The following is a 15,709-nucleotide window of genomic DNA, read 5'->3' as shown; positions in this document are numbered from 1 at the left end:
GACGCCACTGGACCAATCCGCTATCTCGAATATCTTTCCAACTGATAGAAGAAACGCCTTACGTTGAGATAGTAAAAAACACTAGATCCTTTTGAGCATCCTGTTAGCTACAATACAGTTTACTCCAAAATATTGTTTAATTATGGCCGAATTAATATGTAGTTGTAGTGTAATGGCGAATTCTACCAATGAGGCATGCGAGTACTATTTAGTTCCCTCGTAACTCCGCCTCGCGTCTAATGAAAGCTGCGCCCAATGGAATTTATTACAGAACCCGTGGAACTGCTTTGCGTGATTATGAATGAATATCGACGAAACATCAAGAAGATGCGCGAGAATGTTCAGTTTTTAAAAAAGAGGTCCACTTTCCTGTCCCATAGTTTGTAACCGTTTAGTTGGCGTTCCGTGATAAACGATTTCGCGAAGAACTTTCCTCCTTACAGTAGTAGTATTGAATGACTCAATGATTTCACTTCGCTGTTCGGCTCAGTGGCCCAAGAAAATGTATTTCAGACTAAATAAGACAGGTGATTCCTAAAGACCTAAAAAGCACTCTGATCCGCGCCGATCAAGCCCATCATTTCGATTAAGGTACATTAGCTTGCAGTATATGCAATACATCAAAGCCCACGACTCTTTGGGTAAATAATGCAAAGATGCCCCTCGTAAAACTGGAGATAATAAATACTACTTAATTTTCAAATGTAAGCAACTGCGTGTGACCTCACACAATGATAAAAGTAAGTATCTGTGTTTCAAGTGTGTGTTGGAACAAAATTTCACCACTAATCTACATAATTCCTTGTATGGCATTTACTTACCCCCAAGCAAAACAAACCCATAGAGGCACGGGAACAGTTGAACGCCGAACAGCTCCCACATAATTTTTGTGAGAACCTCTGTTAATTCAAATCAGATGTCAGTTCCAGAACACTACAAACGGCCTTGTATAATTGATTTAAAAGTACATCTTAGGGAATCACGATATCTCGCTGGAATTTATGGGAACTACACTGGTAACAACAGCGAATTTGGCATTTTTAAAATTTTACCAGATAGCCTAAAGTTTTGGCCCAAAACTGATGCGCAAATGATCAAAGGATTGTTCACCTTATGTTGGTTGTTCACGTAAGACACTGCTGACTCCGTGTAATAATGTTTCGGTTGCCGAATGTGATTCTGTTTGGATTAATTACAAACGGTTAAGCTCATGGCTGGAGCCAAAGGATAGGTGCCAGGAATTGATCGGGAGTAGAATGACGCCATTTCTCTCTTGTCGCACCTAAATTATCCGCCATCAATGTTGTTTTCAAGAAATCTGATGCAGGCTTCAGTGTTGACCACTGTTGTGCTGTCAGTGGTAATGATGATACCGAGAAGTTATAATGATGATATCATAAAATAGAAGAAAATGTTATCGCAAGTGGTAATTGTTATATCATCAATAAGCCGATCGAGAAAATAGAAACCTGAGATATCCTTTAAGAGTTGTCATCTATAAGATTCGTAATGTTGAGCCAAACATTTGTCTGTGCGCCGATCCTCTAGATCGGATTCAATGTCCTGTGTGCACGGGGTAGTAAAATGTGCTTTAGTAAATTGGCATACCCATTAAGACATTATGAGCAGTGATATGGTCACAAGGATAGCGAGGCTTTAGTAATCAAATAATAAGGGTCATTAGGATTTTTTCCTAGGCAATTACTGGTTAATTTTCAAGTGCATCACGAAGTTCTGAGCAGCTTTCCAAACAATGAAATATCGAAGCAATCCGGATGGGAAGGTTTTTCATAGGTTTTTATTTTCCAAACTTGAACACGTCTCAAATGTTTACTTGATTTCTCAAAACCTCTCCGTCCACCTGGCAGAAATGCTTAAAAGTTGTACCAACTTTAGCGAATATGCACTCATCTGCAAACTTATTTGGTTCTTTCGAGAGACTCACCTGGAACCCAGTTGAATCTCTAGTTTATGATGTTCTCAGGCAACTGAATGTGCTGCACCAGGCCGCCTCATGTTTCAGTCGCTACGATATTTGAAATATCGCGATACACGTATATTTGTAATGTACTACTCATAAGGTTGCTGAAAATCCATCGACAGCCCACGACCGGTTTCGCCCTTCTTGGGGCTCATCAGGTAGGCGCAGTCCCCGGGTTTCCGTCAACCTTATGTTCTACTTGAAACCAAATTGCACGAATTTAGCGAATATACACTCATCTGCAAACTAATTTGGTTCTTTTACAACCATGAAACATGGGTATGTTAACAACGATATTTCAATTGCAGATCAGTCATTGTTTTGAGAAAGAAACTGATTTGGGTCTGCCTTCGAAGTAAACAGCTTTGTCCCTGGAAATGTTGCCAGAAAGGCAGTTTTAAATTTTTATTTCATCATGTTATGATAAAAACGAAGGCAAGCCTTCCGGCGTTACTTGTCCCAGAGTTAGGTTTTACCTTTGAGAGCCCCCAGTTTCCCACTTAGGACGAGACGTTTGAGCTCTCAAACTGAGAAAACTAATCTGTGGTATACTGTAAATCCTAACAGAAAAGCACCGGTCATTTCGTAAATATGGCAATTCGTAAGTCACCACCCTGGTGCGAAAGTGAATCTTGGGCGTACCTTTATACACCGACAACCCTAATAGCTCATTGGATTTTGCAACATCAGAAGACTAGATTACAACCCAAAAACTTGAATACAGTAGAACATTCCCGATCGCCTGCACACGACGTTGAGCGAAACTAGTGTTCCTACGGTTCACAGTGCGGCCACCCTTTCGCCACATACATGACTGCACAGGTCACCGACACACGCTGAATCACGAGATCTGACTTTTTTTCTTTCACTCACAAATCACGCCGCAGAATACTGACTAACTTGACTACACAGCTCACAGTCAAGCCCTTGATCGCAAGGCCCGCCTTTTTTCCCTACACGTACAAATCGCGATACACAAGGGTGACTCATCTGACATCGACTGTCTACCGTCCGACGAGGTAGCAACAAGTCATGTGCTGCTCCTACACATGCTCCTACACATAGGATAACAGCACAGCAACACAACACAACGGAGCTTCGCACGTCACCCAACTCGGAGCAGAGCCGCTCAGGACTTACGGCGCTTCACCAGGAATACGTGTGGCCGCTACAACAGCGAAGACACGAAACCTGCATCCGGGCTTGCAACAGGGTTTAACAACCTGTACCTGCAAAACGATAAGTCCCTTGTTCGCATATGTACCTGTTGTAATAATTCTACTCAACAAACTGATATTGGTGGTGCTCCCCGTTTTCTCATTCGTGTAACTAATTTCCGGGTTCCAGTAAAGCATTAACAACAGTTCCTTACACGACACGCGCGTACCGAACGATGCGATGTTGGGTACGCACTTCTGGCAAATGGCTATAGGAAAAAAGAGCGTTGCTTTGCAAGGTTGTTCGACCATTCACTCAGATTAGTGATCTTGGCTGAGCAAAGAAGGGATCGTGGTGCATATGCAAGTTACGGGCAATCACAAACTCAAACGAATAGTCATCCTGTTCTAAAGCGTATGTATTTATTCCCCACATAACAGGTCGTGTCCAAAGCAGATTCAACCGGTTGACTGGTCATACTAATTTACAAAAACCGGAGCTTCTATCCTGATGACGGGAGAAATATCAAAACTGCGAATATCAAGTGAAGATATTCAACCGAACCAAATGGGATGCATATGCTCTTCAAAGCAGTCTGTTGTTTTACTTCATCGTTTTTTTGTTATCACGTCGGTTAGTAATGAACGTTATCTTTTTAACTGACTAAATGAAGCGCAAATGCAAAACTTTTGAAGCTCGTCCACACGGTTTTTTTTGTGTAAAAATGGATCGATCCATGAGATATTGTATTGGAAAATGCGTAAACATCTGGTTAGGGAACCAGCTCGATCACAGGCCAATCAAGCGCTTTTGCGGTCTAACTGGGTTCAGCTTTGAATCACAGACCCACATTTATAGTGAACACACTACCAAAATCGTTACCGTTTGCAATACCTTACTGGCTGTTTAGACGAGCTTTAAAATGAAAATAAGTACATCTTCGAAGGCAAACGAATGACCCGGAAATCAAATGAAACTTTCGGAATGTGAATACTATCCGCAAAAGACGGCAGCACGAGATAGAGCTAACTGACGTTAGCCACGCGAAACTGACTGAAAGAGAACATCGCCCTTGTCACCTCAGTCGGAAACGTCTCCTAGCAGATGCCCCAACTGTTCAAATATTNAATCATAAGTGGATATTCAAATTACTGTTTAACTCGTTTGAGATAAAGATTTGGTGATCATTGTTACCCACAGCGAGCTGGGTTTGGTTATATTCCCAGAGCAAGCTCATGAGACCTGCTGTTAACAAGTGCGTAACAGTGAGGGTATATTTCCCTGGTTTTCGGTCAATTGTAATACTGACAAATGATGCTTTGGTGTACCAAATCACTACCGGCTGGATTACTATCAAAGAAAATATTTTTGCGTGATTTCAACATCTGTAGGCTGCTGTCTTGCATTCTGGATTGGAAATGCATAGGCATATTGTAACCAGTGGCATCAAATACAGGCTTGAACACAAACGGCTGCGAATCAACCATCCCTGGTCAGTATGAGCTAGGGTTCAACATAAAGTACCAGATATCTTACCCAATTGTTCTGGTAGAACATGCTAGCTTAGCAGGTTGATGCTTAACTGGAAATAGGAGCTTCGAAGTTCACCGCAGGCTGCCTAGGGAACTGAGCGTGGTTTGAAAACCATTCATTTGAAAACCATTCATAAATAACGGGTCTGCATGTATTTTAGAGCAACGAATTCTTGATATTTGTGGAGCGCTTTTGCGTACTGGGCCCAATTCACGTGCGATATCTACCCAAGCGGACGGGTGAAATCTCGAACACTACAGAAATCGAGTGCACTCCGAAGGATAAAACCCAGCCTTATCGCGTGAGATGAAGTTCGAAAAGCCACAATTCACACCAATGGTGTGATTTTTAAAAATAAGCGGCGGCCATACCTTAGGTTTGGACAACCATTTTGGAATATTAGGGGAAGGTATACTTGAAAAAAGCCCTGAAAACCACTGCCTATATAGAAATCAAGGTTTTTGTGACATGGTGTATCACACATGGCTAGTCCTTTGAACGAAGTTTCTTTTTCATGTAAAATCATCACTCTATGGTTTGTTCAGCTAGTAAACGCACATGCATAGTAGGATAGACCTAGCTGAAGGTCACAAGTCCCCGTCGAGCAAACCGATTGAACTACGGTTACCCATTTGTCTGGCCCTCCATCCGCCACGCGACATATTGGCAATCATATCCGTACTGGCGTACCACTAAATTAATAATTCAACGCTGGGATGGGAGTTTTGTTGCTACGTTTATAAGCACTTGGGCTGGTAAATATTGCCTGATAAATAGGTATCCAGTTTCGGCGTTATTAAATATCTTCCTGTGGTCAACAACGGACCTGGATGTGAATCCTGGATCACCTTTTTTCCCTCAAGTCGACGTCACTGTCAGGATCTAGCAGCTTTGACTCTGTGTAAATCGTCGACTGTCCGTCGGTTCAGCGTGCAACGGTCTCCTCAGCTGATTAGCGCACACACGCATCCACTGTCTCCCTCGCGCCTTTTTTTGTTCCACATGTCACAACCTGCCTGACGTGACAACACCGTGACATGAATCCCAACTGTGGTGAACAATGGGTTTTCTGAACGCCTTAGAGGCACGACATGTTTTCACTTTGTTGTTTTTTTCATGGTCCACTCAACAAATACACAAGAACAGAGCACGGCCAACTGACACAGTCGGCACAACGCACGTAGTCGACACACGCATTACAATGACCGACGCTCGGCCGCCGTTCGGCAGATGCTTGGCCGACACTCGGACGACGACGCTCGTCATTTCACACGTTGACCTGAGTCACTTCAAACCAACGCACGACTTACTGAGCGGGATAAGCCACTTCAAACATACGCATTGTGCGGGAAAAGTCTGGACAAAATATCGTTTGAATTCAACGATAAGAAGCAGGCCAAACTTCGACACGATCAATGAAGACTTTAACATTCTTCGCATTCTTTCAATACAACAGCGTCCAACACACCTCAGAGTCGTCCACTACAACTTGTCAAACACTGAGTTCGATAAGATCTTTTGTTTGTGTGTAATCCGCTTGTAACACAATGTATTTTCCGGTCACTATACATAGCTTGTTTATTATTAGTGTTCTTCACCTTCTGACACAACTCATTAAAAAACCATATTTCTAATATGCGCAGCCATTCAGTGATTGTACCAGTTCTGATCTCTGGATGCCAGTAATTCATAAAACCTTGCGCTTCAATTTATCCGGTGTTCCGTTGCTGTGCCTACTATCCAAATATTGAGACAAGAGCAGAAATGAAGATACATCATATGAGGTTGAGTACAGCCCAACCATTTAAAGTAGCGAAATCACATTATGGTTCCATAGAAGCCTGCTTTTGACTCCAGGCAAAAGCTGAGTACAGTAGCTCTATGTCAGTTAAAGGCCCATTGAAACTTTCATGCTTGTCAAACATTTTCAATGTCATTTGGAACTGGGTGTTTTGTTTTACTTCTCATACATTTCATTCTCTCTGGTAACAGCGAGACAATCAAACCGGTCTCTATATCCTCGAACTTTCGGTAGTATATCATGGAAGGAAACATAACTACAACGCTAGCAGGAAACCATGTTGGTGCGGTCTTTTATACTCTTGCGTGATGAACATGATTGATACTCTATTCGTTGCTCTATTCATTATTCTCTTGTTTTAATATTCCATGTGCTGTACATATACGCCAATTCGAATACATAAGTGCCACTTGCTACGCTGCACTGAATTCTGGATTTCTAGTGCGTCTGGTTATAGTGATATACGTGCGGAACTTAATTCTCACATTTTGGCGTCGCGATTGGAACAATTCATCATGCCTGCCAAAAGGCAAACATTAGATGTTAATTCAACTGCACGAGACGTAAAAGATTATTTGGAATGGTTCGACATATGGTGTCTCACAAAGCGTGAAATGGATTATAAGAAACTCACGGCATATTTTCTACATTCTGTTGGTAAAATGCGTATACATTGATCAAGAATTTAGTATATACTGAATCTCCAATCGATATTTCCTATGGTGCATTGAAGAAAAAAGTTCTTCAACACTTCAAACCGATGAACGTCGTGGCAGCCGAAAGAGCTAGGTTCAATATGTTGACCCGCTCTCATTCTCAGTCGGTTCGTGATTTCGTATTGCGGCAGTAGACACAGGCGGCCAAATGTGACTACGGTCCCCAGTTGAAAGACCATCTGCGTGATAAGCTCATTGCTGGCATTCAGCTACCTGAATTACAGCAGAAGCTGCTGCTCTGTCCGGATCAAAAGTTTCAAACTATTTGCAAAATGTATGAGCAGTATGAAGATGTGAAGAATGTAACGGAGACTGATGAAGCAGTGTTGTTAAATTATTCTAACAGAAATAATTCAAGGATGCAGACTAACAACAAATTCAAACCCGGAACAGATTCTCGTGCCCAAAATCCATCAATACGTTTACTCTAACCCGATGGTTCAAAAATTTGGGAATGTAAATCTTTTAGCCGGAAAGCTTCCAGATATTCGTAGCCTCACAGGCAAGCGATGTGTTTTATCTGCGGTAAAAAGGGACACATTCAACTTTTTTCACGTCCAAAAAAGTGTGTCGCCTAACTTCTGACCCAAATGCTGACGTGAAAGCATTATCTGAGGATACCCCTACTCTTTCTCTATCTGTTTTGTCCCACAATTCGTCACATGTTTTTAAACTTTGTTATCCGCTTCTGGTCAAAAGCGTGACTTCATTGTTGACACTGGTAGTGTTGAGTCCACTATTCCACACTCAGATCTACCTGCATTCTATACCAGTGTCGTGATAGTGCCTAGAGATGTTAACATTCGTGGTATCACTGGACATTCTGTACCTCTAGTTGGTAGTTGCACGATCCCGGTGAGATTATCGATTGTAATTTTTTTGGTTTCAACCTCGGGACTCTCGATTATCAGACTCAAAGTTCTGCGCTCACTGCGAACTAGTATCACCCTTCTGACTCCTGTGAATGAGAATTAACTCAAACAACTGGTTCTTAAATGTTCTAAGGCTACAGGTAGCATGCGAATACCCAAGGTGAGACTCGAAGTTACAGGAGATTCCATATTTCTTAAGAGAAGAATTATTCCATTTGGCTTACGTGAGCCTGTTCGTCAAGCATTAAATTCAATGTGTGCGAAAGGAATACTGACTACTGTCGAATCATCGAAGTGGGCAACTCCGATAGTTACCCCACTGAAGGCTGATGATATTACAGAAAGAATTTATGGTGACTACCGGCTAACGCTAAATACGCGGTTACTACAACGTACATGATGCCTAATGATGCATTGTGTCGTTTATCATGTTCAAGTATGTTTTCAAAAAACGATCTAAAATATGCCTATCTTCAAATACCACTGGACGAAGCCTCTAGTAATCTTACCGTGATCAACACACCCTTTGGGTTATTCCGATACATTTTCCTTCCCTTTGGTCTGAATATTTAACCAGATGTATTTCAATAACTTATGAATATTATTGCAAAAGATTTGGTTGGCGTTGAGACGTACCAAGAGGACGTCATAGTGCACGCTGGTGACAAAGTTTCCCATGATAGGCGCCTGTTGTCCTTACTGAACCGATTTTCTCAGTCCAATGTAACTATTCACCTTGATAAATGCACTTTTGGTGTCCCATTATTTTTATACCTTGGCTATATTGTTGATGGCAGCGGTTTTAAACCCAACATAAACCGTCTGTATCCTTTAGTGAATGCGCCATCACCCACCAATATACAAGAACTGCGTTCAGTTCTAGGAGCACTTCAATATTACTCCCGTTTCATTCCTAATTTCGCCAAACATGCAAGTTGCCTGTTTGATGTCATATCTGCCAATCAATTTTCATCCAACCATGAAAAGACGTTGCGTGTACTGCTTGATTATCTTCAAACTTCAGCTGTTTTGAAGCCATTTTCCTCCAAACATCACTCGACCATCATTACTGGTGCTCCTCCTACTGGAATACGAGCAGTCCTCGGACAGTGTGGTAGACCATTGGTCACCATTTCTCGTCGACTTTCAGAAGCCGAACGTGGATATTCTCAGACTCAACGAGAAGCACTTGTTTTATATTGGTCTGTCAAACGGCTCCATAAATATCTTTTTGGATCAAACTTTACCATTGTTACTGATCACGAGGCTTTGAAGTTCTTGTATCACCCAACAAAGTCTCTGGCGAAGTCATCTGCCGCTATGATGCAACGGGGACGGTGGATTATTTCACTGTGTTCGTATACCTACACAATCGTTCATCGTAGTGAAAAAATGATTCCCCATGCCAATTTCTTGTCAAGAATTCCGTCATGCGACTCTGATTCAAACAATTCAGGTTGTCTGTTTATTCAACCATTACCAGTCAAGCGGGATGTGCTTGTTGCTGACACTAAAAGATATTTCGCTCCCATTTTCTCTGCACTGTGACGTGGCTGGACGCAGCAAGAACGACGCCGATTTCCTGCGTTTTACTGTCGCCGCGAAAGCTTATCCGTTACTCCGGATGGTTTGTTGCCTTTTAGGATAGAGTTGTCATTCCACCGACTCAGCGAGCGGCTGTTCTTGCAGATTTACACTCTGGTCATCGAGGTGTCGATAAAGTAAAATCCCTTTCACGCTTGTCATGCTGTTGGCCGGAAGTGGATGCTGATATCAAGCATACTGCTAGGAATTGTGTTAAGTGCGTACATAAGATTCATAACAAGTCTTCAGCGGTATCCGTGGCCAGTTACTTGTGAAGCATTTCAACGAGTTCATGCCAACTACGGTGGTCTTTTTCTCGGTGAATACTATACTTTAATTGTTATTGACGCATATTCACGTTGGCCTGAAGTTTTTCTAACTACGTCTCCAAGTGCCCAATTCACTCAGCAAGCATTGAGGAAAGTATTCACCCATTAAGGTGTACCAGCTGTTTTGGTCACTGATAACGACACACACTGCAAAATTCCTCGAGGAATGGTTGAAAGGTCTTGGATGTCGATATCTGTTTACTGCTCGACGACATCCCCAGTCGAATGGACTTGCTGAGAATTTTGTCCGAACAATAAAGTCCGCCATTATTTCATCCTCTCCTACTACTTTTGTGGAATTGGACCGTGGAGCAATTCCCTAATGCAATACAGGAATGCTGTTCATTCCGTTACTGGGAAGAGTCCCGCGCTTCTATTTAAAACTTCGTTCGTTGTGTCTAAGTCTTGACTGCGCCAAAACGGTTGATGTTACATTTTCAAGGGTAATGATTTACGACATGCTACAGGAATAGTACTTTCATCAAATGGTAAGTGGATGGTCAAGATTCTCGATTTGGATTACCTCTTTTGTCATCGGAGATACATTGATCAGGTGGAGTTCAATACCAGAGGTCAGTCTGTAAACGGCACTCATGCTGTTCGAATGGGTCGTTCGAATGGGCCCTTTGTAGATGAACGTACGGTATCCGAATAAAACGTTGTATCCGAAGAACACACCACCTTTGAAGAGTCTAAAGTTTCCATTCCGAGAAGATCCGAAAGATTGCGATCAAGACCACCACCGGACTGTAAACATCCACACGGTCATTCAAGGTATGGCGGATTTGATGAACGTGATTGATACTCTGTTCATTGCTCTATTCATTATTCTCTTGTTTTAACATTCCATATGCCGTACATATACGCCAATTCGAATACATACGTGCTACTTGTTACATTGTACTGAATTCTGGATTTCTAATTCGTCCGGTTATACTGTACTGATATAGGAACTTAATTTCCACATCTTCGTTCATAGTTGCTGCACCCGCGTATGATGAGAAGATCTTTTCCTATGCACTCCAGTTACATTAGAATTATAAAAAACGCACGATAACAAGGGTCATATTGAATCACTAAATTCGACTCTAGTCTGATATCCAACTGATCTCCAACTCGCCAAGCTTTTTCTTATATGGAAGTTTATTGAATGGTACAGACGTGTCAAATGCTACTTTATGCGCTAAGTGTGTGCAGTTGTTAGCCACTGGGGAAAATGTAATGTTTGTATAAACTACTATTCAGCAATTGTATGCTAAAATTTTCTGGAAAAATAAATCAGATGATGCATATTTCCGGGTTTTTGTCATCCTGCTCTTTCATCTCGTCGGATAGGCCAGACACTAAATTCTTACTGAAGCAACAAAGAATTTCGCTCTTATCTTTCTCCTTCTGTCATGCCCACTTGAAGTCAGTCGCTAGGTTTTCCCTATATGCCGAATATGCAGATAAAAGTACTGTCATACGGTCGCAGGGAACATTTATTTGAGTAAGACGTGATGCTGGTTGCAAGTGAATATCGACGAGTTAATCTAAACAGTTAATCTACAGTTCAATCGGACACTGAAATATACCAACGGCGGAAACAGAGGAGACTGCAGGAAGGTCAAAGTTACACTTTAATTCAAAAACAGCTAGTTGCCCATCACTCCCCAGTTCTTTAGCTACTCGAGATGTGCTACAAACTTGAGATCAAGCCAAAATTTGACTTATACCGTTGCTGATCGAGGCCAGAAGTGCTCTTTGGGAGACGTCGGAAGGTTTCCCAACTACAAAATGTCTTACAACGCATTGTTGGTGCTCCATCCTTATTTAAAAGCAAGTGCCTAATATAGGTAATGCACTACTTATAAGGTTGCTGAAAATTCTTCAAACTTATCAGACGTGCATGTATGTAGTACGTGTGTCGCGGCATCTCAAATATCGCAGCTACTAAAACATGAATCGGCCTGGTACAGCACATTCAGTTGCCTGGTAAAAATCAAAAACGGGAGATTCAGCTGGGTTCTGGGTGAGTCTCTCGCGGAACTACATTTGTTTGCAAGTGAGTTTACTTCGCCAAGTGCCCAAAAGTTTACAGTCCTTTCTAAATAAAAAAGTAGTTCTCCGAGAAACCAGAGCTTATTTTAGACCTGTGTGAGCAGGAAACAAAAGTGAACATTCATTAGGTGAATTCTTAAGCGCCCACACTGTGGGTTATGGGTGTATCTTTTGGTGAGAACTCAAAATACATATAGCAATACAATTGCTTTTTTTACTTGGTCCGCTCCGGAAAACTCTGAACACAGATGAAAGCGGTTGAGAGGAAAAAGTGATCGTTGTCACACCGTAGAACGCTGGAATTGTATTCAGTATACGATCTGGGATATCACATTTGCAAGGAACATGTTGGCCATCAGGAGAACGAAGTTTGGTAAGGTTTTCCTGGATCCTATTAGGTTTGATCATCACAATTGAGATATGCATATCATCAAATGTTTCAGCAAACACGGGACTGATGGTATGAGCGTTTTTAATGGCCTCGGAAGTTCCCAAGCAGGACCTCTGTATTAATTCAGTCATAACGTACGAGACCCTCTAAAGTGTGAGGAACAATCTGTTAGAGTAGTCAGTATGCCATATGTGAGCTAAATGCGAGACAATGATGCTGTCGCTCGACTTACAGGTGATCTAAAAACATTGTCCGGTGTACATCAACAACAAACTGAGAAGACAACATTTTTTTGGCGTAGAATAGCGTCTTGCCTTTGAGTTTTAGTCAATGCATTCTGTTGATAGCAAATTTTGGTGGATGAATTGCTTCTGCAGCTTCTTGTACGTGAGAGTAAATAGCATATGGACCACTAAAATGAAGTTCCTCCTGATTGTTGTGTCAAAATGACGGTTTGTTCTGCGCACCAAACCCCCGAAATGTCCGGACTTCTCGACATTTGCTTCGAATCAAAGCAATAGGAGAGAAAATTCGCCAACCCTGACTATAGATGCTTGACAACAGAAGGCCGCTTGGAAAAGACTAAGACCATTACACTATACCTAAACTTTCATCGTTAGAACGATTTGTAAACCTGCTCTTGTCTCATGATAAAAAATACCTTTTACTAGCATATTCACGTGGAGATTACGATGCCCAATTAGTGAACACATCGGTTTACTCTCCATTTTATTTGGTCCGGTAATGGCCCTTTTCAGGGCTCAGCCACCAATTTTCGCACTTTCGGTTATAAAAAAATGTAGATAGTAATGTTAATTGTAATTTTTGGTCCATCGAATGAATCATTATTCGGGCTGCGAGAACGGCTTGCAGAGAATAATGTGTTCATCACGTTTTAGAGCAATGTGGATGTTATAGACAATATGCGACAATAGACAATAGACACTATCCGGGTCTCAGACCAACGGATTCGGCGACTATGAGCCTGTACGAGCTTACAGAAATCCGCAAGAGAGGTTCCGGGTATGTGCAGCCCTACTTGGCCTACAGCCATGCTAAACACCGCACGGTTGCAGCTGAGTGACAGTTAAGCCTCTTCTGAACGTTGGAACTTGTCGAACTGAAGGAATGTTATAATCTACATCCCAGGTATAGGATATTCTATAAGGCTATTCTTTCTTCAAGAATGTAGTACCCACAGAAACGAAAAATTCATTCATTCTTGAACTGGATACCAACCTTTTAATATCAGTTCACTCCTCAAAGCGACTACTTTTTTTATCTTAAATACAAATAAATCGTTTATCCGCGAAGTGATCTTTTCTGGGTTTACTGTGAGCTACCTTTGCTGCTCCCCACTCATCAAGCGCTTGCACTTTTGCATAATATAGGTGGGTTAGACTCTCAACTGTTGATTACAAAGAAGGTTTCAGTCCCTTCAAGGCACTCATTCAGACTCATCCGTATAAGCAGAGATACAAGTCTGAAATTTAAGGCCTCCGTTTCCAATTTTCCGGAAGTGACAAGTTTGCCGGCATGAAGATTGCCCAAATCAAAGAAATACAACCCTAAAAGCGGATCAACTAAAGTCGAATCAGTCCCCTGTTCCGTATATTTTGACGTTTGTTGTGCGCCACCCCCACCTAACTTTCACCCTCTTCATGGAAAATTTTCCTTGTTCTAGGTCAGCCCTCACTGAAGCTCGGTAGAGCTTTTGGTGTAAATTCCAGCCCACGTTTGGTTCTGCCTCTAGGTATTAAGTTCGATCATGGCGTTTCCGAAACATTTTGCGATATTTTTGTTAGAACAAAAGTGGTTTTATTTTTCATCAGAGCGCTGAGAAAACTGTAAGGAATCGTACGCCAAAGAATAGGACAGTCTTTTTGGAATGTCCATGCAAGTACTTATGGTGTCAGCGCATTTGTCCAGTGTAGGGACCGAATCTTTCGACCGGAATTTACGCGAGGTCTGAAGGGTTGTGTAAAACTTTCCAGTCAGCATGTCCAGCGTGGTTTTGGGTGGCAGTCAACGGGTAATGTGTGCGATGCATTTTTGCACCGGGGAAATATGGGCAACATTATGAAGCTGTATGTAGCCACCGCGGAAGCAGAGCTTCGCAAAGGCTAGGACATCCCTTATGAAAGTCCTGGCGGCTCCAGGCCACAGCTGAAGCTTTCAACCGGGGCCACCGGGGACAGAATCGCACCGGTACATGCGGTGTGTTTTACTGTTGCCTTCTATGCTTGCCGAAGCGAAATCAACTGCCCACCGATCACCGGTTGAAGCGAACAAACTTAGCCAAAAAATATCCTGAACTAACGGAAGCGGCCATTCTTTTGGAAGCTTTTGGAGTGCGCCAAATTATCCAGTAACAGCAACAGCCGCCACATTGACTGTTAACTCAGCAGAAAATTGCTACTGCAGACGAGCGTAACCGGATGAGACGCCAGTTCAGAGACCACAACTAGGTTTTGCGTCCCACATTTGGATAGATCGCACACACCAATGACAGCTCAGTGTGAGTATCCGGAGGCTGTTCCATTCAGATACGAATTGAGCCCTCGAAAACTGTTCCTCACCAAAGTGGCACCTGTGGAAGACGTCTCCTTACACTTACGATATCCATGGATTCACACAGATTTGTGGTTTTCGCCCAAGATTCCTGAAATGCACAAGCGAGAAAAAGTTTAGCAGTGGTTCTAGTATTTTCAGCGCGGAGTAGTAAGCTTCCAGGCACGAGTACTCACAAAAAGCGTCAAAAGTGCTTTGAAGTGGGTATTAAATGCAGCGTAGACAATTGCGAGAGGGGTATCATTTTACACACTAATTACAAGGAATGTGAAAAACTGTTCCCTAATAGAAGCTTACGCTCTGATTTTGAAAATGTCTCCATTCCATCCCCGCCATCTGTTAGCTGAGTGAACAGCGAATAATCTGTTGGCCAAACCTTGTTCAAACAGGTCGTAAATAAGTCGCATGTCTATTCAGAAGTAACGATATTCCAGGGTAAGTGGTCGAGAACCGCCAGACACGTTTCATAATCAACGGATTTAAGAACGAAAGCAATTTATCGGTACCTTGTTAGACACGCGCAAAGCGGGTCACGTCCTTCTCGAGCCTTGTGCAGATAACTTGATTGAAACATTCAGAGACCGGTCCGAAGCAGACCCCATAGAACCTCTAGAAGTTAATGCAATTATTACAGTGGAAGGTGTTCTTGATGAAGGTAAAATATTCTGTCGATATGTGTCTGCGAGAACGAGAATGAGCATCCGAGCCAGTTAGCGTGACCTGATGATGGGGC

The sequence above is a fragment of the Opisthorchis viverrini genome (genome assembly GCF_000715545.1).
Source record: "Opisthorchis viverrini unplaced genomic scaffold opera_v5_7, whole genome shotgun sequence".
Taxonomy (NCBI): Eukaryota; Metazoa; Platyhelminthes; class Trematoda; order Opisthorchiida; family Opisthorchiidae; genus Opisthorchis; species Opisthorchis viverrini.
This window is presented reverse-complemented; position numbering follows the sequence as displayed.